The sequence below is a fragment of the Equus quagga genome, chromosome 7 (genome assembly GCF_021613505.1).
Source record: "Equus quagga isolate Etosha38 chromosome 7, UCLA_HA_Equagga_1.0, whole genome shotgun sequence".
Taxonomy (NCBI): Eukaryota; Metazoa; Chordata; class Mammalia; order Perissodactyla; family Equidae; genus Equus; species Equus quagga.
In genome coordinates, this window is record NC_060273.1 from 31,594,523 (window position 1) to 31,617,766 (window position 23,244).

A 23,244-nucleotide genomic window follows, 5' to 3' on the forward strand; every position below is an offset into this window, starting at 1 on the left:
ATAAAACCCAGGGAGGTAACACATATCTCCGTCATTCGAGTTATCACGATCTGTGCACGCGGTTGGGTCACAGGCTCACTCATACCACCGGACGTGTGTGTCCAGAGAAAAGCTCTATTTTATCTAGAAGTAATCTTGTCTTCTTTCTGGGCCCCTCCTCCACGTTAGTAGGAAAAATAAAACTTTTAGCTCTAGCTGGCTTAAAATTTAGCCCCATCTAGTAATTGAACAGTGCTTTTAGGTATCTGGAATAAAAACGTTTCTCTCCCCTGTGGCTGCTGCTCCTTCTGCTTTCCCCCCAAGACAGCAGGAGTCTGTGAAGGAGAAGAGGGGCTTTTAGGACCTGGAGGGCCATGAGGAAGACTCGGGGTCCCAACCTCTGACCTCCAGTTCCTTGGATCTCCAGGCCAGGACCTCTTTCTCCCCCTATTGCCAGCTGGAATTCACGGCTGACGTCTAGCTCCGGTGGGACTCCTGGTCTGCTGTCTCTTGGCTCGGGTGCATACCTGCCATAATCTTATTCAGCCCGGAAGGCCACCTGCAGCCTCTGCTGTGGGGTCCCCTCTCGTGCCACAGCAGGCTCTCACTTGCTGTCCGGGTCACGGGGGAACTTCGAACTAGCTCGGGGAAGCCCATGCTCCAGGCCTCTCTCTGCAGGATGTGCTGTGGCATTCAGGTTTTGCAGGGGGGCAGCCCAAGACTCATGTGTGGTCCTTTCAGCATCCTCTCTCTGTCTCCTGTATCCAGCTATTGGGAGAACTCCAGGAGACCCCATCTTTCTAAATGTGAGGAAGCTGACAGGGAAAGAGATCTCTCTCCCTCGTGCATGCACACTTCCCCTTGCGGACGTCTGTGTCTTCTTTCCCCATCGGAGCAGAGACCACGAGAAGCAGACCCTGAGACGGGAATTCCTGGGAGAACGATTTCAGGAGAAGGAAAGTGAGAAGAGCAGAAGAGCCGAGAGGAAAAGGCTGAACTGGGAATCATTCCAGCTGGAGTCCAGCCCGATCCCACCGGGAGCCCTGGAGCGAGAACTGCACCAGAAAGAATGCTCCCCTTGAGGCCACAAGACGTTGGTAAGCCGTTGGCTGAGGGCTGCCTGGGGGAGGTGTGCGTCACAGGGCTTCTCACAAGATGGGGTCACCCTGAACTGACATCTTGGAAACAGCAAGGACGCAAACAGCAAAGACCCGTGTCACAGCTGCCCAGTTGGAAGCGGTTCATGAAACTGCTTCCATTCCCGAGACTGTCAGCCGTTTGTTACGTCCCCCCTTTCTCACTATGGCTCCCCAGTATGTCTCAGTATGTCTACCAATGCTCCCTGTCTTCAGTTTTCCTCCCCCTGAAAGATTTTAGCTATGTACAGCAGCCAAAGCTGCCTGAGCCCCGACGGGACATCAGGAAGGGAAAAATGAGAGATTGGTTTTACCTAGAGCCGAACCTCGGATCCAGTCATGGGGCTGTTTTAAGACGTTTCTGTACTGCACAGAGATCAAAATGGAATGAGAGCAGGAACCCAGGGGAAGATGTGGTTCCCTCTCTTAAATGACCCCCCTTTGCTGGTCTGGTGCACCCCCACCCTCCCCCCTCCCCTCCAAAGAGCAGTCTCCTTCTGGGGCAGGCCCCTTCACCTCCCAGAAAATCATCCTTATCAGTGCAATGGTCACACGCTTGGGACAGCAAACAGGCATTTCACAAACTATTGATCTGAGAATGAGTATATGGCTTTTTTCCCAGATGCCACACCTCGCTGCCATGGTATATATTAATTCTCCCAAAAATAGCATCAAGAGCAAAAACAGAACCTTCCAGGCCTTTAATTATGTTTTACGTGCTTTATATTTTTATGCTGTTATTGCTCTCTCAGCCCCTTCAAGCTCATTCTTCTTCATTTCAGATAGTTCCCATGCCATCTCCCCATGCAGAGATGCTTCCAGAAAGGCATCAATATATCTACATTATCCCACACCGATAAAAAGACAACCCGCAGAAAGGTCCGTTTACGTTCCTGTGTATGCTGAACACCTTAAATGACCCTTGACTTAACTTGGGTTTTTTTTTTTTCTTTTCCAATTCCTACAGAAAGCACGGCTTAAGTCAAGGAGGAAAATATTCCCATCTGTAAGCTGGTAATATGCATTCAATACTTTTCAATTGCTTGAGCTACGAAATATGATGATAGCCATCTATATATCTCACGAGGAAAAGATACCTTGAAATTCCCTCGGCCACAGTGCTGATGGGGAGGCATTTCTGCAGGAAATCTGCAAAATGGCGGTAGGCTCGTAATAGGGCCACTGCTGCAATGACCTCGGTGTTTCGGTGGAAGCCTGGGAGGCCGGCTCCATGATGGGCCATAGAGGCACCATCTCGTGCAGTAGTAAGACGTCGGGGAAAAAGGAAAATCACCCCGTTGACTGCAGACTGCCATGCTCTGTCGCTTTTCCTCTCCAAGAGGACAGATGACAGGCTCTGAAACTTGACCACCATTTCCTTTCCCAGTTAATCAACATTAGGGTAATTGGCACATTACATCTCTTGTACAGTGTTGTGTCTGTGCTCATGGCTCTCCATAAATAATGAGCAATCGAAGTAATGACCAGAAATGTGTGCGAGCTATCGCAGCGAGCACATAACGGATGCCCTGTTTGTCTTCACGGACTGTAGCACCGGCGTGTGACTGATGAGGCTTTCAAACGCTCTGGGTCACCTGAGGCTGGAGAGATGCTCCGTCAAGTTGGAGTCTGTTCCTCTCCGCACAGAGCTTCAGAGTGTCTCAATATTTGCTTTCGGTCCGCTGTTTAAAAACGGAAAATATTTAGCCCAGCTCGTCAATCACCATGCCTGCCAATTGTTTTTGTCCCTCCCTCTGCTTTTGGAGAAAGCCACTGGAAACACCCAAGCAATATAAATGGCTCTGAGTTGCGTCTGTTTTTAGCACACGATGTTTGAGCGCGCAAGTCAGGGCTCATTAAAAATCCGAATGTGGTAGCTTATAGAATTGGCCACTTTAAACACAGTTTGTCTGCACGCCAGCAGTTCTGAAACTGTTTTATAGCAGTCTGGGTTTTTATGAGGCATCTCTCGGTATCTATGGGCATAACACACTTCAGAATTTTCCCCAAGGTTCAGCTGGGCACGGCATCCGCAGCCACTCCAGCCAGCGAAGAAGTGAGCCCTTCACGGTCGCTGGGGAAAGCAGCTGTGACTTTGTCAGTGTCGGCACCAGCGTGTGACAGTTACGGTATGACTATTTAGGAGAATTATATGCATTTCTGAGCGGGCGCTTATGTAATCCTGTTAGCTTAAGCCCTCGAATATTTTACTTTCTATAAAATTAAATGCATTGTTATCTACTGTGAACTTCACTGTGCACAGACTGGAAGATTTGTTTCTGACCTTTAGAGTTTCTTCATCAAGAATTGTGTCCATGTGAAGTGTTCGTAGTGAAATGGTGGAGTTCAATGCGTAAGAACACGGGGAAAAGACGCAACTGTTAATTGAGGAGCCATTGAGAGAGCAAATGGGAGGGAAGAAAGAAAAGAATGATTGAAAGTGAGAGGAAGAACGAATCGCTCTAGGATTGATCGGACAGAAGCAAGCGCTGGGAATAATCAATAAGGTTAAAAAATATTCAGCCCGAAGAATCGAGGCCAAGAGACAAATACAGTCATGGGCCGTATCATGACGTTTCAGTCGATGATGGACTGCACAGCGATGGCGGTCCCATGAGATCAGTGCCATGTAGCCTAGGTGTGTGGTGGGCTGTACCATCTAGGTTTGTGTAAGTGCGCTCTATGACGTTCACACAATGATGAAATCACCTAACAACGCGTTTCTCAGAACATATCCCCATTGTTAAGTGACCCACAACTGTACCCCAAATGATTACACTAAACACCGTCCAGGTGGAAACATTTCATTTGGCACGCTGTCTGAGACGCCCGCGTGGGAGCTGCCAAGAGGGGATACACACAGAGCAAAATCGAAACAAAAGAACAACTAAATACACACCCTCCTCTCACACACACACACACACACACACAGCATGTGCCAGTTTTGTATTCCATATATACACGGGTTTTTTTTCAGCACTTGCTTTGGTATTAGGAGATGCTGAGATTAAGTTATGTTGTGAAGGGCCGGCCCTGTGGCCGAGTGGTTAAAGTTCTGTGTGCTCTGCTTCGGCAGCCTGAGGGTTCGTGGGTTTGGATCCCGGGCGCGGACCTGCTCCACTCATCAGCCACGCTGTGGAAGCATCCCACGTACAAAGCGGAGGAAGACTGGCACAGATGTTAGCTCAGGGCTAATCTTCCTCAAGCCAAAAAAGAGGAGGATTGGCAATGGATATTAACTCAGGGTGAATCTTCCTCACAAAAAAAGGAAAAAAAAATTATGCTGTGGAAATAGCCCAAACAATATTAAAGCTCTTGAATAGATGCATGAAATATATCAATATTTTATTAATAACTATTAACTGGGCCTGCATGGATTATTCTGGGTACAGCTAGTTTCTTTAAAGTGTGGTGTTCCAATCCTTCATAACATGTCCCACCTCCCGGAGCTGCCCCAGTATGTTTGATGGCTGGAACAGATAATTTTTAACAGTCTCCTCTGTATTTCAAAATTATTTTCAGTAATAATTATATAATAATCAGCAACAATCATTATTTGTTATTTGTGTTTTGGTTTTAAAACAATGATCAGGGGCCGGCCCGGTGGTGCAGCAGTTAAGCGCGCATGTTCCACTTCGGCAGCCCAGGGTTCGCCGGTTCGGATCCCGGGTGTGGACATGGCACCGCTTGGCAAACCATGCTGTGGTAGGCGTCCCACGTATAAAGTAGAGGAAGATGGGCATGGATGTTAGCTCAGGGCCAGTCTTCCTCAGCAAAAAGAGGAGGATTGGCAGCAGATGTTGTTAGCTCAGGACTAATCTTCCTCAAAACACACACACACACACACACAATGATCAGTTGTAAAAAGAATGAAATTCAGTTTTAAAGATACTCAAATTCAGGTAAATATTTCACGTATGAAGTAAAATTTGTACTTACCAGACAAAAATATTACAGTTTGCGATTTGCCTTCTTTCATTGTTTTAAATTTTAGACATAGATAAAAACTCCAAGTGGCCACACGAATGGCAGAAACAAGGTAACTCCAGTTCTATTTTATTCTTTATAATCATTGATTTGGAATCTCCTGTTTAGAGACGGGAGCGTGGAGCAGCACAGGGGTTGGGGACAAGAACCAGCCTGAAACTTGCTCAAACAATTCTGAACCTTTAGGCACTTTTAAATTTTAAATGGCTTTATGGAGATAAAATTTACATACCATAAAGTTCACCTATTCAGAGTGCACAATTCGACAGTTTTTAGTCTATCTACAGAGTTGTATAATCACACCATAACCTCATTTGAGAACATTTTCATCACCCCCCAAACAAACCTCGTACCCACTGGCAGTCGTTCTCCAACTGCCACTCCCAAATCCATCCCCACCCTAGCTGACCACGAATCTACTTTCCGTTTCAGGGGATTTGTCGCTTCTGAGCATTTTCTGTAAATGGGATCATACAATATGCAGTCTTGTGCGCCTGGTTTCTTTCACTTAGAAAATGTTTTCAAGGCTCATCCATGTCGTAACGTGAATCAGCACTTCATTCTTTGCATTGCCAAATATTACCCTTTTCTATAAACATGCCATATTTTGTTAAGTTATCAGTTGTTGGACGTTTGGGTGGTTTCCACTTTTTGGCTGTTACAAATAATGCTATCAACATTTAGGTACATGTTCTCATGTTGACATATGTTTTCACTTCTCTTGGGGAGATACCTAAGAGTGGAATTTCTGTGTCATATGGTAACTCTATGTTTAATATTTTGAGGAACTGCCAAATTATTTTCCAAAGCAGCTGCACCATTTTACATGCCCACTGGCAGTGTGTAAGGATTCTAATGTGTCCATTTCTTTGTCGACACTTGTTACTATCTGTCTTTTTTATTAGAGCCATTCTGCTGTGTGTGAAGTGGTATCTCATTGTGGTTTTGGTTTGCATTGGCCATTTGTATATCTTTCTTAGAGAGATGTCTATTCAAATCCTTTGCCCATTTTTAAAAGGGGGTTGTCTTTTTATTATTGAGTTGTAAGAGTTGTTTGTATATTGTGGATACAAGTCCCTTATCAGATTTATGATTTGTCGATATTTTCTCTCATTCTGTGGGTTGTCTTTTCACCTTCCTGATGGCGTTGTTTGCCCCACAAAAATTTCAATTTTGATGTAGTCCAATTTATTTTTTCTTTTGTCACTGGTGCATTTGGTGAAATAGCTAAGAAATCATTGACTAACTCAAGGTCACAAATATCTACTCTTGTGTTTTCTTCTAAGAGTGTCATAATTTTAGCTCTTGTATTTATGTCTATGGTCCACTTTGGTGTAATATTTGTGTATGGTGTGAGGTAGGGGTTCAAATTAATTCTTTCACATGTGGATATTTATTTGTCCCAGCACCATAACTGAAAAGCCAATTCTTCCATCATTGAATTGTCTTGGCCCCTTTATGGAAAATCAATTGGCTATAAATAAGGGTTTATTTTTGGAGTCTCAACTTTATTCCATTATCTATATGTCTATCCTTATGCTAGTACCACACTATCTTGATTACAGTAGCTTTGTAATTAGTTTTGAAATTGGGAGGTGTGAGTTCTTCCACCTTGTTCTTCATTTTCAAGATTGCCTTGGCCATTCTTATCCCCTTGAATTTCCATATGAATTTTAGGGTCGGCTTGTCAATTTCTGCAAAAAAAGCCAGAGGAGATTTTGATAGGAATTGTGTTGAATCCATAGATAAATTTGAGGATTATGAACAAGGGATATCTTTGCATTTATTTAGATCTTCTTTGATTTTTTTCAACAGTTTTTATAGTTTTCAGTGTATGCCTTCACTTCTTTTGTTAAATTGAGTCTTAAGAATTGTATTCCTTTAATGCCAGTGTAAATGAATAGTTTTCTTAATTTTGTTTTCAGATTGTTTATTGCTAGTGTACAGAAATGCAATCAGTTTTTGTGTAATTGATCTTGTGTCTCTCAGTCTTGCTGAACTTGTTGATTAGTTTTAATAGTTTTTTAGTGGATTCCTTGGGATTGTCTATATACAAGATCATGTCATCTGCAAATAGAGATAGTTTGACTTCTTTTTTCCCCAATCTGGATGCCTTTTATTTCTTTTTCTTGCTTAATTGCCTTGGCCAGAGCCTCCCGTAGAAGTGGCCAAGATAAATATTCTTGTCTTGTTCCCACAGGCACTTAGTCAAAACGAGCATGTTGTGTGGCTGAGCTGGGTGAATTGCAGAACTCAATTAACTCCCATGTAGAATACAGTATTTAGGAAAATTCAAGTAAAAATGTGCTAACCTGAGGCTGACATATATATTATTAAAACCCAGCAGTAATCACAGCAATTGTTTAGAACTTGAACCAACCAAATATATTTTTCAAGGGGGAGCAGTTTATCATTGGCATGGTGTCGAATTGCTGGTGCATCGTGATAATAGAAACAGACTGACTTGTATTGGATTTCATTGTTGTTTTTAAATTCTCTGTGGACAACATGCCCCCTGCTGCCTGCACCCAGGGCAGATGGCTCCCACTGCCCCACCTTTGGTGCTCCGATGTTCACCCCAATTTTCTGGCAGTCTCTGAACCCTACTTGGACACAAATCTGTCTGTGATGTGCACGCTCGATCACCCACAGGCATGGACCTCATCTTACCCATTTCTGCCTCCCTCCCTGCCCTACGCACAGAAGACTTCACGCATGCCTGCTGAGTCGACTGAGACAGTCTGGGGACGTGTTGAGTGGGACTCTCTGCTCCGTCTCAACACTGCTCTTGGGGGACCGTGGGCAGAGAGCACAGGATGACAGTGCAGTAGGGGCTGCAGAGTTGACTCTGCACACCCTCGGGTGGAGGGAAGGCATATGAGAATGACAGGTTCTACTGTTACTCATCGTGCGACCCAGGGCCCACAGCTGCAGCTCTTTCAGTTTCTCTTCTGTAAAATGGGGATAATGGTGCAGTCTGACCTGCCGCCACCACGTTGCCCTCCTCCCCTTTCGCTGCCCACCTCAGAGTGGAAAGTTTTGTTAATGCATCTGTGTTACTGAGCCTTTGGAAGGAGTGAGGTGTTACAAATATAAAGGGGGAGAAACCACCTGCTTTTATCATTCCTGCTCTCTAGGGGCTCACTTTCTTGGGCTTGTCAAAATATATTTTAAGATGTGTTTCATTTTTTTACGTGGATTAGCAGGAAATGGAGAGGGTATGAGCCCACTAATGGAGAGCAGCTATTTCTGGGGAAGAAGGAGAATTGTTTTGAATAAGGAAGTGCGTGCTCCTAAAGAAGCTGTAAAGGAAGGATGCTGTCAGTGCCCCACTCACATCCCCCATCCCCTGGTCCTCGCCACTTCTGGGTGCAAAGGCCCCGCTGCTGCCAGCAGCAACCACCTGGGACTCCCCACCTGGATGCCTTCTCTGGTTCACATGAGCGGCCCCAGAAGCAGCTCTCAGCTAATCGCTGGTGGAATTGGAGGACAATTAGCCCAAGTCGCTCACCTGTCTCGTAGGGTAACTCTGAGGTCGGTTCTGCTTGTCTCCCATAGGTCCCCAGCCGGACCACCACAGTGACTGGATCACCAGCAAACCCTTCACTCGTTGCCTTTTCTCTCCTGTCTCACTTCCTCACTCCCACATCAGGAGTTCTGGGACCACCTCCCATACAAACGCCTTGCCCTCGAATCTTTGTTTCAGGACCTGCTTCTGGGGTCTCCAACCTAAGACAGAATAAAAGGTGAAAGGAAGACCTCGAGAGCGGGTCTCTCGGGAACCAGGAGAGGCTGGGGCCACCTCCTTTTTTTTCTTGATACTTCATTGTCTGCCACAGTAGGATCAGCAAATTACAGCCCACGGGCGAAATGCAAGCCACAGTCTGTGACCTAAGAATTATTTTTATTTTATTTCTATTTTGTTCTCTTTTGTGATGATCTCACAATACAGGGATGTTTACTCTTAGAGAATTTCACTTAAGTTCTTTTTTCTCCCAGTTTCATTGAGATACAATTGACACACAACAGTGTATTAGTTTCAGGTGTACAGCATAATGATTTGATACATGTATATGTTGCGAAGTGACCACAATAAGTTCAGTGAACATCCGTCACCACACATAGTTGCAAATTTTTTTTCTTGTGGTCAGAACTTTTAAGATCTTCTCTCTTACTAAGTTTCAAATATATGATACAGTATCTTTATACCTCTAGTTTTCTAAAGTCCCCACAATTCTTACTATGTGACAACATGCCAAAAATAGGTACAAAATTGCATATATTTAAAATATTTTCCGGAAAGAAATGAACTCAACACACAGCGCAATACTATTGTGCTTTTCGCAGGTTGATTAGAGGATTTATTTTAAGAAGACATTGCTTCATCACGCAGGATGGTGATGCGGGCCTATTTCTGGGTGGATGAAGGACGTGGTCTTCCTTCTAACTGTCAAAGTGCATCATTTGGAGATAGTATCACAAGTCCTGTTGGCAGGCCCTCTGGGGATGTGAGGTCTGGGTCACATGACCTTAATTGAGAAACCAGGAAATTCGCTTCCGGGAAGCTCTTCTCCGTATCCGTGAAATGGGATAATGATTCCTCCCTCACTGGTGTGTTGTGAGAAGTCGGTGAGGATGGTGAGTGTGTGATCCGTGCCCTCTCCGCCCCCACACTTACCTCTGAGAGGAGAGTGGAGCCAAGCAGAGCTTTGTATGGGTTCTTTAAAGTTTCCAGAGTCTTCAGAGAGTGTCAGACCAAAGGCGGTTTATAAGTCTAAAATGCTGCTCTGATTACAATAAAGCTTGATGCCCAAAGTGAGACAAACGACAGGAATAACCACAAAGAAAGGAAAAAAGCATTGTAGCCTAGGAGAAGGAGTCTACCTTTTCTACCCGAACCACAGGCTCGAGGACGATGATAGACTCACCATCCGACCAGGAGGATGGAGCTACACAGAGCCGGGGGACCAGGAACACAGATTCCGAGAAATTAAGTCCATTCCCGTTAGGAACGAGGAGTTTAGGAGCGTAAAGACCTCTGTCCTCCTCCGGTGGTTGACGTTGGCCAACCCTTCTAACGCTCTTCCAGCTCCTTTTCCTCTCACCCACAGGGGGCACTCTTTCCTCCTGCCTTTGGTGACTTCATCCATCGCCTCTCTTCCAGCTGGACCACTCCCAGCTCTCTCCAAGGCCAATCTCTGCTCCAAATCCCACCCAGCCGAAGGTTACGATTGCACCTGGTATTTAACACACCTTCCTATGTGCCGGAGGTGTGCAAGCCCTTTGTACAGCATCTCAATTAATCCTCACACTAACTTTATGTCTTGGTTTTGGCTTCCCGGGAAGCTGACGGTGAGACAAGGATTTCTGGGCCGGTAGTTTATTTGGTTGATGATCCCAGGAAGTACTGATTTTTGTTTTTTTTGTTTTTTTTGTTTTCAGAGGCAAGGAGAAATGAAGCCAGAAAGGGAAGACAGTGAACACAGGGTGCTTGGTGAGTAAGTCACCACTGGGGACAAGAGGGGCTCTGCCTCACTGGGCGGCCCTGGGGGAGGACTTAGAATAGCATCAGGATGATCCCACCTGGGGTGTGTGAGAGCTGTTCTTCATATAACAGCTCTTTGAGCATCTGGGAAACATCCCTTAGGCATAGAAATGCAGATACTGCTAAGAGGAGCCAGTAGGTGCTTACTAAAATAGTCAGGTCCCAAGGGAAGATGCGGACTGGGTCTACCCATTTTGCAGATCAGGAAACTGATGCTGACTGAGAGAAGTTCAGTCATTAGCTCTCTGCCACTGACTTATAGTGGATCTGGAGATTCCCACTGTCCCGTTGATGCAGTCTCTCCCTCCCACTCCGTGCCCCATGCTCAGCACCAAGAGGAACCGAGCATCTGATACAGGAAAGGGCACAGACAACATCCAGGACCAAACTGCCAGCACCTGGGCCCCAGGGCCTTTGCTCTATCATCCTTAGGCTCCCACTGGGGTATAGCACATGCCTTTCCTGCTTGTACTTGGAGGTTGAGGCGTATGCTGAATTTGGACTGGTCCCTACTTGTAATGTGAGGACGGCATGTGAAAGAGGAAAAGTCCACTATTGGAAAAGAAGATGGATATATGGGATAAAATCATGACGCCTCCCGGGGGGATGAAACTCACAGCTCAGTCTTTGCAGGGAGAAGATTTTTAAAAGCACAGGCCACAGTAAAAGAAATTCAAATGAATTTCATTCCTAAGTCATGTTTCTCCAAAGATTACAGACAGTCCATCTTAAAACCCTCACACACACTTCCTAAAGCCCCTCCCTTCTTGTCCCCAATCCCCAGCTGCTCCCAAGGCTCCTATGTGCCAAACTTACCCCCCCCGCCTCCAACAACTCTTTCTTGGAGATTGAGTTCCATCGTGTGATCAATGATGCAATCAATCATGCCTACATAATGAAACCCCCAATAAAAACTCTGGATACCGAAGCTCAGCCGAGCTTTAGGTTGGTAATCAGACATCTATGTGTGGGGAGCATCTGAAGATGCAAAGCTTGTCTTTGGGGCCCTCCCAGTGCTAGCCCTGGGGATCTCCTCTTTTGGGTGGTCCTAATTTGTGTCCTTTATAATAAAACAGTAATAGTATTGTGCTCCCTTGAGTTCTGGGAGTTGCTCTAGTGAATTATCGAGGCTGACGGAGGACAGATGGTCAGAAGTGCAGGTGGCCCGGGGACTTCTGAGCTTGTGGTGGTGTCTGATGTGAGGACAGTCTCTATCTGTGAAATGTGACCTAACTCATGAATTAGGAAGTTAGTGTAAGAACTGCATTGCCACATGTTTTCGCCGGATGGTGGCTAAGATGATACAATATAGATGAGAGCTTTTCATTTCTTCCTGGAGAAATCTCTATGGGGTGTGACTAATTCATTATTCTAGGACCCCTTCTTTTTCCCTTAGAGTTTAGAGTTCTGCCCTTATGTTTTGTTTTCTTTCTTTCTTTTTCTTTCTTTCTTTTTTTTTTTTTACTAAAGATGAGGATAAGGGTGGAAAATTATTGTCTGGGGACTGACAACCAGGCCACAATGAACTGGCAGTCCCCCAACCTAAGTCCCGTCTGGGTTTCTGTCTTAGGAGGAGATGGGGAGTCAGGGTCAGAGGCCGACTTCATGAAGACTCCTAACCTCCCTCCACTTAATGGCTCCGTGTAAATACTTCCAAAAGAGCCAACAGATTAATGCCTCATAAGACCTTTTAAAGTCTTGTAAGTGGCAAAGAAACTAAAAAGAAGACCCAATTTGTTTGGTTCAGAGTTATTGGGGTCAAGCTGGGTTTGGTTTCTTTTGTTTACTCATCAGTTTCCAAAATAAATTTCGGAAGGACAGAGACCATTAAGAATAAAAGATGCTCCAGTGTACCTGAGGCTGTTTGAGAACCAGGTAAAAAGGCAATAAAATATCAAACTGTGGCTGGGAGTTTTTCAAATGCCAAGGACAAAAGCAGTAGACAGAAGTACAAACTGTGGACCATGGATCTTGGCCAGATCATGCCTTCTCCTCCCAGTTTTCCAGGGCAAAAGGTCCCCATCAGGTAGATGTGAAAGGGAAATGCACTATTTGTGTTTGAGCCTGGAATCTGGGGTCCCTGGGAATATTCATTTCAGTTATGCAACAGATATTTGTTGAGCCTAAATTGTGCCTGGCCCACCTTGAGCCACTTTTGCTAGGAGGATTCTCAGAGGCTTTAAATAGCTCCATAGCCCACGTGCAGCAGGTCTGGGGACAGCTCGAGCACCTTGATGTCCTATAAACCTGGGCCAAAATCATCCGTCTTCCACCCACCAGCTCGGCCATCTTGGGCAACCTCAGTTCTCTCTCATTCATAAAAATGGAGATACTAGTAACTACTTGTAGTGGGTTAAATAGCATCCCCACCCTCAAGTTCATGTCCCCCGGAACCTCAGAATGTGGCCGTATTTAGAAACAGGATCTCTGCAGATATAGTTAATTAAAGGTCTTGAGATGAGATCGTCCTGGATTTAGGGTGGACCCACATCCAATGAAGAAGAGGAAAGCACACAGAGAGACACATCCTGGGGAAGGCCACATGAAGATGGAGGCAGAAATTGGAGTGAGGTGTGTACACACCAGGGAATGCCGAGCATTGCAGGCAACCGCCAGGAGCTGGGGGAGAGAGACACGGAGCAGATTCTCCCTCTGGGCTTCTGGAAGGAACCAGTCCTGCGTACACCTTGGTCTCCTACGTCTAAGCTCCAGAACTGTGAAAGAATATATTTCCATTGTTTTAAGCCACTCAGTTTGTGGCAATTTATTCCAGCAGCCCAAGGAACGAAGCTAGCACTCTACAGAGACTTAGGATACAGTATGAAAAGATGGATGCAAGTGTTTCATTGATGCAAACAGGCAACCAATCCTAGTTCTTCTTTCTATTCTCAGTTGTTTTCACAGGTGACATTGGAGCTGTGGGTTAACATTCAGCTACCTCTCTCAGCTTCCTGATGTATTCACCAAAAAACGTCCTAGGGTAGGTTCAACCTTCGTGCCTGAGTTTGGGCATTTGCTGTTGAGTTTCTCATTTATTTTCACCTGTGTAGCAGACATTGCTGGTGCCCTGTCCACAGGCCCTTGGCAGTCCTCATTTCCATGCACACTGACTCGCCGCTGGCTTGTAACTGCCGCAGCTACAACTCTTTCTGAGAACTCCCTCTGGCTGCTGGCACCTGCTTGGTTTGCACAGGGGACAGAGAGCGGAGCACCCCCCCCCCCCCCCCCCCCCCCCCGGAATACCTTTCAACCGATGACTGAGAGCCAGTGAGTAAATTCTCCAGCTCCTCGTCCCCTGGCTAGGATGGCTCTGGGGTGTGAACCACAATGTCCCGCTCTCCCCCAGCAGGACTGAGACCCAGTTCCCACAGGGGTGAGCTGCTTGGTGACATGCACAGTATTGGCTTTCTTCCTCTCTTGGTGTCCTGTGGCTTCCATAACAAAAATGACCACAAAGTTGGTAGCTTAAGACAACAGACTCTATTCTCTCATGGCTCTAGAGGCCGGAAGTCCCAACTCAGTATCCCTGGGCTGAAATCAAGTGTCAGTGGGGTCACACTCCTTCCTGAGGCCCGAGGGGAGAGTCTGTCCCTTGCGACTTCCAGTTTCTGGGGGCTGTCAGCAGTCCCTGGCATTCCTTGGCTTATGGCCACATCCCTCCAACCTCGGCCTCTGTCTCCACATGGCCTTCTCCTCTGTAGTCAAATGTCCCTCTGCCTCCCTCTCATAAGGAAATCTGTGACTGTATTAAGGGCCCACCCAAATAATCCAGGATGAGCTCCCTACCTCAAGATCCTTAACTTAACCACACCTGCCATGTCCCTTTTTGCCGTGGAAGGTAACAGTCAGAGGGTCCAGGAGTTAGGACCTGGATATCTTTTCAGGAGGGTGGCATTATTTGGCTGAGCACATTTCCTTTCCTCAGTGCTTCCTGGGGTTGAATTCCCAATAAACTGCTTATACTCACCTCCTTGTGTCCGAGTCGGCTTCTGGAGCGACCTCACTTCTGACAGTATCGTTTCAGAGGCAACGAGATTCACTCTTTCAAGAAATCATTTACTAATCTGTTGCACTCACGTTTCACTAACAGTTATACTTACATGACTAAGCTTGTTAAATTCTTTGAGGGTTATTCATTAACTCACAACCGTAATGCCAAGGCGGAGGGCGTGAATGGCTCGAATAGGCTTTTGGATAATAATAATTCAAGAAAAAAAATCAGGAGAAGCTGAACGGGCACTCTTACTGCCACTGGAACCATTTCTCAGCCTCCATCTCTGTGGTTTATAATTTGATGTATCTGGCGGGAGAGAAGTTTGGGTGGGAGGGCCGGAGAGAGCCTCAGAGCTGTGGATTGTTGCTTGCAATGGGTTATGGAGGGTAGGAAGTGAGAGGTGAGCTCATCCTGGCAGGCCATCTCGGGGTGGGGGGGTAAGGATGAGAACACCCCCAAGCCGCCATGCCTCTGTTTCCTCTGCACCAATATAGAGATCAAGGACTCGGTGGTTGATGCCATCAACTTTCATTGGAGGGGTGACAAGTTACTGCACTGTGTTTGGAGATATTTGTTTGTTCACTCAATTTTCATTCATTCATTCGTTTCTCCATTTTCTCTTCTGTTGAGTGAGTGTCTATTGAGTGTCTGCCAATGCCAGGCAGTGGAGAGGCTCCTTCCGATCAGGAGGAGGGAACTCAGGACAGGCTCTCCTGCAGAAGAGATATTTAAAGAGAGGCTCCAAGGATGAGTAGGAGTGGGCTGGTTAGATAATAAGCAAGGACAAGTGTCTCCTGGCACAAGGCAAAGGACATGAAATGCCCTGAGGCAGAGAAGACAAGACCTGGGAGCTCAAGGGGAGGCGAGGCTGAGTCATCGTGAACACAATGCCTGGAGATCCGAGCTGGAGAGTTAGGCAGAGCCCACTCTGGCGCCCCGTTGGAAAGTTTGCATTTATTCACAACACAGTGGAAAGACTAGCTGTCCACGTGTGGGCTTATTTCTGGGCTCTCAATTCTGTTCCATTGGCCTGTTTTTCTGCCAGTGCCATGCTGTTTTGATTACTAGAGCTTTGTAGTATAATATGAATTCAGGGAGTGTAATACCTCTAACTTTGTACTTTTTTCTCAGGATTGGTTTGGCCATTTGGGGACTTTTGCTCTTCCATATAAATTTTAGGATTCTTTGACCTATTTCCATGAAGAATGTCATTGGGACTCTGATTGGGATTGCATTGAACCTGTAGATTGTTTTAGGCAATATGGACATTTTAACTACCTTTATTCTTCCAGTCAACCCAAGTGCCCATCAGTGGATGATTGGATAAAGAAGATGTGGTATGTCTATACAATGGAATACTACTCAGCCATAAAAAAGGACAAAATAGTGCCACTTGCAACAACATGGATGGACCTTGAGGGTATTACGTTAAGCGAAATAAGTCAGACAGAGAAAGACAAATGCCATATGATTTCACTCATACGTGGAAGATAAATACATAGATAAGGAAAACAAATTAGTGGGTGCCAGAGAAGGAGGGGGTGGGGGAGAGCAGAGGGGATAAAGAGGCACACATATATGGTGACAGATAAAAACTAGACTATTGGTAGTGAACACAATGCAGTCTATACAGAAACTGACACCTGAAATTACACAATGTTGTAAGCCAATATGACCTCAATTAAAAAAAAAAAAAAGACAACTCACAATGGAAAGCTCCCAAAGGGCTCGGGGAATGTCATGACCGGATAGATGTTTTAGGAACATCGTCCATCCTGGCGACTGTGTGCAGAAAGCACCAGAAGAGGGTGTGCAAGAGAGCAAGGAGGCCAGGGTAGGCTGCATGGACATCTAGGGGAGACAAGACGGTGGCTGGGTAGATGACATTTTGGCTTTACAATTCTTTTATGGGCTGAACTGTGTCCCCTGCAAATTCAGATGTCAACGTTCTAACCCCCAGGACCCCAGAATGTGACTGTATTTGGAGACAGGGTCTGTAAAGAGGTAATTCAGGTAAAGTGAGGTCATTAGGGTGGGCCTTGAGCCAAGGTGACTGGTGTCCTTATAAGAGGAGATGAGGACACAGACACACACAGAGGGAAGACCACGTGAGGACACAGAGAGAAGATGGCCCAGGAGAGAGGCCTCAGGAGAAACCAAGCCTGCTGACACTTGGATCTCAGACTGCTCACCTCCAGAATTGTGAGAAAATAAATTTGTTGTTTAAGTCACTGGGTGTGTGGTACTTTGTTACAGCAGCCCCCACGAACTAATATACACTGTGAAAGCTAAAACCGAGCCAGCCCAAGTGGTCCAGACTTTCTCCCTTCCCCTCCTGCTTTCTCCAAATGCCTTGCCTCCTCTCTGTTCACAGTTGTCTCCTGGGTGGAAGGGCTGTATTTCCCAAGGACTCGCCTGCTCACCAGCAGACAAATGCCGTCCTCTGGGAAGCCTGTGGGCCTTCTGTCCTCTGCAGCCTTTATCCCAGAATTCTTTCGCAGAGTCTATTTCTAGATAACTCACTAAAAAATTCTGAACGGCCCCTTCTGCTGCCCAAAGTTTCCTACACACTTACAGCAATTCCCCAACCAAATGAATGTCACTTCTGCATTATAGAGACGGACCAAATTAGCATTTACCAGAGAAAGGGGCTTCTCTCTCTCTCTCTCTCTCTTTTTTTTTTGCAAATCATATAACTCTAAATTACCTTCAATTTCCTAAATGGAATTTGGCTCCAGATTCACTCTGGTATGGAGTAGTCAGTAATGAGATTATATTATGTTTGGGGGAAAACATTCAAATGACCAAGATAATTAATTTTGCATAACAACCAACATATAGCGAGATCCAGAGCCATAACTCAAAGCCCGCAACCTGCCGGGGCCCCTGGGGGTGATAACGTTTCTTTTAAAATATGGCAACAAAGACAGTTCCAGGGACCTGTGAAATGCAGAGGTTTCAAAGCTGGAAATGTCGGGTTCTTTCAGTTCCGGCCACAATGCTCGTATTTTCTCAGTAGCTGTCATTTACCGTAGGATGTCTCCTGGGTTGGAGAAGATGAAAGAAATCCTCAGGCCCACAGGAGCATCCTGGAGCGGCTTGGCTGGGAAGAATCTTTTGAGAACTGTTCCCAAGTCTTCAAAATGTTTGATGCTGTCTCAGGTCTCAGCTTAGCGTAGGATGGATTGTGCGTGTGTGTGTGTGTGTATACCCATGCTCATCTTTTAAAGGAAAGAATAAAATCAAACCCTCTTTGGGTCTTTGCATCCTCGTCACCAGGTAGCTTTATTTGTGTAATATCAGACTCAGCAGCAATTTTCTGGTTCTGATTCATTGTTGAAATCACCTCACAAACAGCCAGGACCTGGCAGACTGCCCGCCTCCATCCTTGTAGCTCTCGGCTGCATCTAATTCTAACAGTCTATGAATATGTGTTAGGTTGGGAGCCAGAGAAACTACATTTTTGTTTAAGATCCGCTTCTAACTGCCTGCGTGGTCTCAAAAATAATTTCCTGTCTTCAAATACTTCTGTGTGAGTGTTCACAGCAGCGCTATTCCAATAGCCATGAGATGGGAACAACCAGATGTCCGTTGATGGATGAGTGGATAAACCAATGGTGGTAAATCCATGCAATGGAATACTACTCAGCCATGAAAAAGGAAGGAAGTACTGAAAACGTGATGCTAAATGAGAGAAGCCAGACACAAAAAGGCCCATATTGTATGATTCCTTTTATATGAAATATTCAGAATGGGTAAATCCACAGAGACAGGAAGCAGACGGGTGGGTGCCAGGGGCTGGGGAGAGGAAGAAATGGGGAGAGACAGCTCTGTGGGTACAGGGTTTCTTTCGGGGTGATGGAAATGCTTTGAAACTAGATAGAGGTGATAGTCACTCAACACTGTGAATGTGCTAAGTATCAGTGAATTGTTCACCTTAAAATGATTAATCTCATATAATGGGAATTTCACTTCAATTCGGTTTTAAAAAGAAAAGTCCCTCCCACCCCTATCACCCACTAGATCTTAGGGTCTTCCTCTGGGAAAATTGGGGTGTTGGACCAGAAATAGACATTCCAGACTTGCAGCCTGGAGACCAGATTCAGCCTGCTGAGGATTCACTGGGCCTGAACAATGGTTTTTAAAATTCTGCATCTGAATTTTCTTTTGTGGTAGTTAGTTTCAAAACATGAGCCTCCCCCGTCTCGGCAATGAGCCATGCTTCCCAGGCTTCATGCCCCGTGTAGTCGCTCTCATCCTGAATCTGGGACAGCCCACTGATGGCTCTGACCAGTCGTGGCAGCAGAAGCGACACTGTCTGACTTCCAATGCCGGATCTTAAGACGCCTGCAGCTTCCGCTATGGAATGCTTCCTCTCAGAACCCAGACACCATGCTGTGAGAAAGCCCAAGCTGCAAGAGGGGCCACGTGGAGGAGCCCCACGCAGCAGTCAGCACCAACCGCCGGCCGTGGGAGTGAGCAGTCTCGATGTTCCAGCCCAGACGATACGGCCCTAGCTATCCTCACACGGAGGCTTTGTATAAATATAGCTCCAGCTCTAGCTACATAGATTATATACATATCTATATGTATCTATATCTAAATCTGTATCTGTCTGGATAAAGACACATGTAGATATAATTAAATACATCTCTCTATCTACCTCTTGATTTATGAATTGGCTCACACCATTGTGGAGGATGATAAGTTTAAAATCTGCAGGTCAGGCCAGCAGGCTTGAGTCCCAGGGAAGAGTTGATGTTGCAGCTCAAGTCCTAAGGCAGTAGACTGGAAGAATTCCTTCTTCCTTGGGGAATGGCAGTCTTTTTTGTCTTATAGCCTTCAACTGATTGGACGTGGCCCACCTACATTATGGAGGATGATCCGCTTTATTGAAAGTCTACTGATCTAAATGTTAATCTCATCTAAAAAATACTTTCACAGCAACATCTAGACTGGTGTTTGACCACATATCTGGGTACCAGGAAGAGCCAAGTTGACACGTAAAATTAGCCCCCACAGGGGGGCCATGAACCGACGGTGAGGGGCTCCCATTTGGCGTGCAGCCTTCCGAACTACACTTCCGTCTACGCTCTGCCCAGATCCCCTCCGATCCCTTTTCTATTTCTGGGCAGCTCTCTCCCAGATCCAGGGTGCTGCTGCCTCCTACAGCCCGCGCCACCTCTTCATCAGAGAGCTGCCCTCGGGTGCTGGAGCTGGCTTGCCTGAGCCACTGGGAGCTGGAGCACCTGGTGGCCTCTGTTCCCCGGAGCGGCCGTTAGCCCAGGGCTGAAGAGGACAGCTGTGGGAAGCCCAGCCTCTCACTTGATCTACTCTCCAGCACTCCCCGTGGGGTCTGGCAGGAGCCACCATCTGCGGCACTTCTCCTGACACATCGGCTGTGCTGGGTTTCACTTTTCCCCGCCTGCTCCCCACTGGCCCCTCCTGCTTCACCAGTTTCCCTGGCGACCTCTCGAACCCTCATCTCAGGATCTGCTTCTGGGAAACCCAACCTAAGACAGACCCCCGTGTGCGGAGAGGAGCAGGGCGTGACGCAGACACATGCATTCATTGAGACAAGTGTTTTCTGAGCACCTGCTCCGTGCCAAGCGCTATTTCCAGACACCGGAGATAGAGCAGTAAAACAAACAGACGAAACCCCTCTACGTGTAGGGCTGACATCCTCACGTCTGGCCGGAACTCGGAGGTCTTTCTAGGCTGCAATAGAATGTCGGCATCTGTTCTGGTGGCGCTGGTCCCTATTTTGTCATTGCCTATCCAACCTCATCCCCACGAGGCCTTGGTAGATACTGGAGAAGGCGAGCCTCAGTTTCAGTTTGATTGGTGCATAGTTTATCTCCCTGTTGCCACTGGTTTCTTGCTTACAGGCAGAAATAAAGCCCCTGTTACTTGCAGCTGCCAGCGTGAGGCAGGTCTCATTCTTTATCAGCCACAAAGGCTGTGCCCTCCTTGTACTCCAGAGGGCCGAATCTTGCCCTCCCTGCTTGCCCACGACTCTCCTCTCCTCATCACGCCATCTTCCTGCGGCCCCCACCCGAGTCCTGCTGTAGTAGGATCAAACTGCCAACAAACTCCCCGGGGTGAGCCATACCTTCCTCCCCATGATCAGAGATCCTGTGTGCCCCCGAGCGCCACACGGTGTGATCACCAACTTTACAGACGCACGTAAAGGTGTGTTGGTGTCTGGTGACTGATACGAAAATTCAATAAAAGGCAAGTTAATTAAAACAGAACAAGCTCTTGCCTGGGGCTGGAAAGTGTAACTGCTTATTATGTGACTGAATGTGAAGATATGTGGGGAGTATAATGTTTTCTCCCTCCCAGTGTGTTTCTTGGAGTCTGGTTGGCAAAGACAGAGCGTGAGGCTGCCGGCTGGGGATGGACGGTTCCAGACCTAGCCCGGGATGTGTGTATGCACATGTATGTGGTTGGCCCCAGGCAGGGGTTACATTGCGAGGAAAGCCCACACACTGTGAGCTGTGCAGGGCACGAACCTTGCGTCGTGCTTGCTTGTAACCCCAGTGCAAACGCAGTGCCTGGCTTACCAAGGGTGTGCTTGACTAACTGCCACAATGATGCCATGAAACGAAATGTCCCGTTATGGGCTGACCTATGTTGTTGTTTTCATTCCCCCAAAGCCCCACCCAAATTCATACATTGAAGTCCCAACCCCAGGACCTCAGAATGTGACTGTATTGGGAGATAGGGTCTTTAAAGAGGTAATTTGGTAAAATGAGGTCAGGTGGGTGTTCCCTGATCTGATATGACTGGTGTCCTTATAAGAGGAGATGAGGACACAGACACACACAGAGGAGAGACCATGCGAGCACACGGGGAGACATCGGCAGTCTACACGCCAAGGAGAGAGGACTCGGGAGAAACCAGTCCTGCCCACAACTTGATCTTGGACTTCAGCCTCCAGGACTGAGAGGAAACGAACGTCTGTTGTCTAAGCCGCCCCGTCTGTGTTGCTTTGTTACGGTGGCCCCAGCAAACTGAGATGTCCCTGACCTCTTGCTGTTGCTCAGGGTCTGCGGGTGAACGGGCGGTCCTGCTGCTCATCGCCCAGCTCACCTGCCCCAGGTAGGCTGTCAGCGGGTCCTCGGTAGCCTCGGCTGGGACGGGCGGCAGCATCGCTGTGCTCCACGGGGTCTCTCGTGCTCCAGCAGGGAGCCTGGACTTGTTGTCATGGTGACAGCAGGGCTCAGAAACGAAGATAGAAAGAACTAGAAACAGAGCATAGGGCACAGCTCCCTGGAGGCCTAGGCTCCCGGCTGGCACGTCATCACTTCTGCCGCATCCCATTGGCCAAAGCAAATCACGTGACAGCCTGGCTTCTAGGGGTGGGGAAATAGACCCCGCTTCTTGCTGGGAGATGCTGCAGAGCACAGGGGCAAAGGGCATGGATTTCGGGAGGGGTGGAGAAATGGGGTCGTTTTTGCAGTTGACCTAGAGGATTCCTAAGCATTGTATTTTGAAGGTGAAAATCGGAACTTCAAGTCAGAGTAGCTTAGAGGTGGTTAAGAGGGACAGAAACACTTAGAAATAAAGAGTTAGAGGCCCCTTGCCAAGCAGGGCTCCGTCAGAGATGAAGATAATGTTCCCTGGCATTAAGTCCAATGGAAAAATCAGAATCCACAAAATTTCTGGTGACACGGTGTTTAAGGTTTGTGGTGTACCCTCGGAAATCCACACACGGTAAGGGATAAAGCTGGTAGGGATCCCCGGTTTGAGTCCAACAGAAAAACCCGCATCTTGACTGCTAGCGTCAAGATTCCTGTCTCCTGCTGCAATGTCGCTTCCTCAGAAAGCCCTTGTCTGGGTCCCCAGCCTAAAGGAGCGTTCTTGCTGTGGTTTCTCAGCAACTGCTCTCTTGTCTTTGTAGAACCTCCTGCGGTGGACACCGCGTGTGGCTCCGTGGGCCTCCTTGTTTGATAGATTGCAAACCACATGGGGACAGGGACCTTGCCTGGCTTGGTTTCCCAGCACGTGGCAAGCCCACCCTGAAGTTTTGCTGATCGACTGCCTGCCTCCCTCCCCGGGGGGCGCCGAGCTCTCTGGCTTCCTGGGAAGAAATGGAGAATAACCTTGTTGAGAAAGTACACAGGCCTTCCTTGGCAGCCCCATTCCTTTCGGGCAGACTTGCAAATAAGTGGAGATTTATTTACAAGGAAATAAAAAGGTTTGCATTTCTAATGGGCTAGGAACCATTAAGTTGATGCCATCCCCTGCCTGCCTGCCAGGGATGTGAGAGAGACAGATGGTAAAACTGTGACCAGCTTTTGCAACTAAAACAAACGCCCCCCAGCAGTCCCCCCTGGCCTGTCGTGGCACCAACGAACTCACTCTCTGGGGGGTCCTAAAGCTAACAATGGTTTGGTTTATAGCCTTGTTCCAAACTGGCTTTGTCCAGCAAGATGTTTCTCAATAGCTCAGAAATATGTGAGTACATTCCTTGAACACTTGTAATTTAGTTCCAATTGCTCCTTGCTGGTGGAACAGGGCAAATGAAAATAAACAAGATTCATACTTATTTTCAAGCACGTCGCAATATGAGCAAAATTAACTTTGGTAAATAAGAC

General features: G+C 46.9%; 1 long non-coding RNA gene across 3 annotated transcripts; it reads left to right on the plus strand.

The window, feature by feature from the left end:
* The first annotated feature begins 184 nt into the window (after nt 1–184).
* Nucleotides 185–15,944, plus strand: LOC124242996 (uncharacterized). Of its 3 annotated transcripts, none has more exons than XR_006889568.1 (4): nt 185–1,076; nt 2,083–3,244; nt 10,545–10,596; nt 15,934–15,944. It is a non-coding gene; the product is annotated as an uncharacterized LOC124242996 (long non-coding RNA). The 3 variants fall into 3 exon arrangements; XR_006889567.1 differs by lacking the exon at nt 15,934–15,944 and adding an exon at nt 13,540–14,872; XR_006889566.1 differs by lacking the exon at nt 15,934–15,944 and having other exon boundaries at nt 10,545–14,872.
* The last annotated feature ends 7,300 nt before the right edge of the window (nt 15,945–23,244 follow it).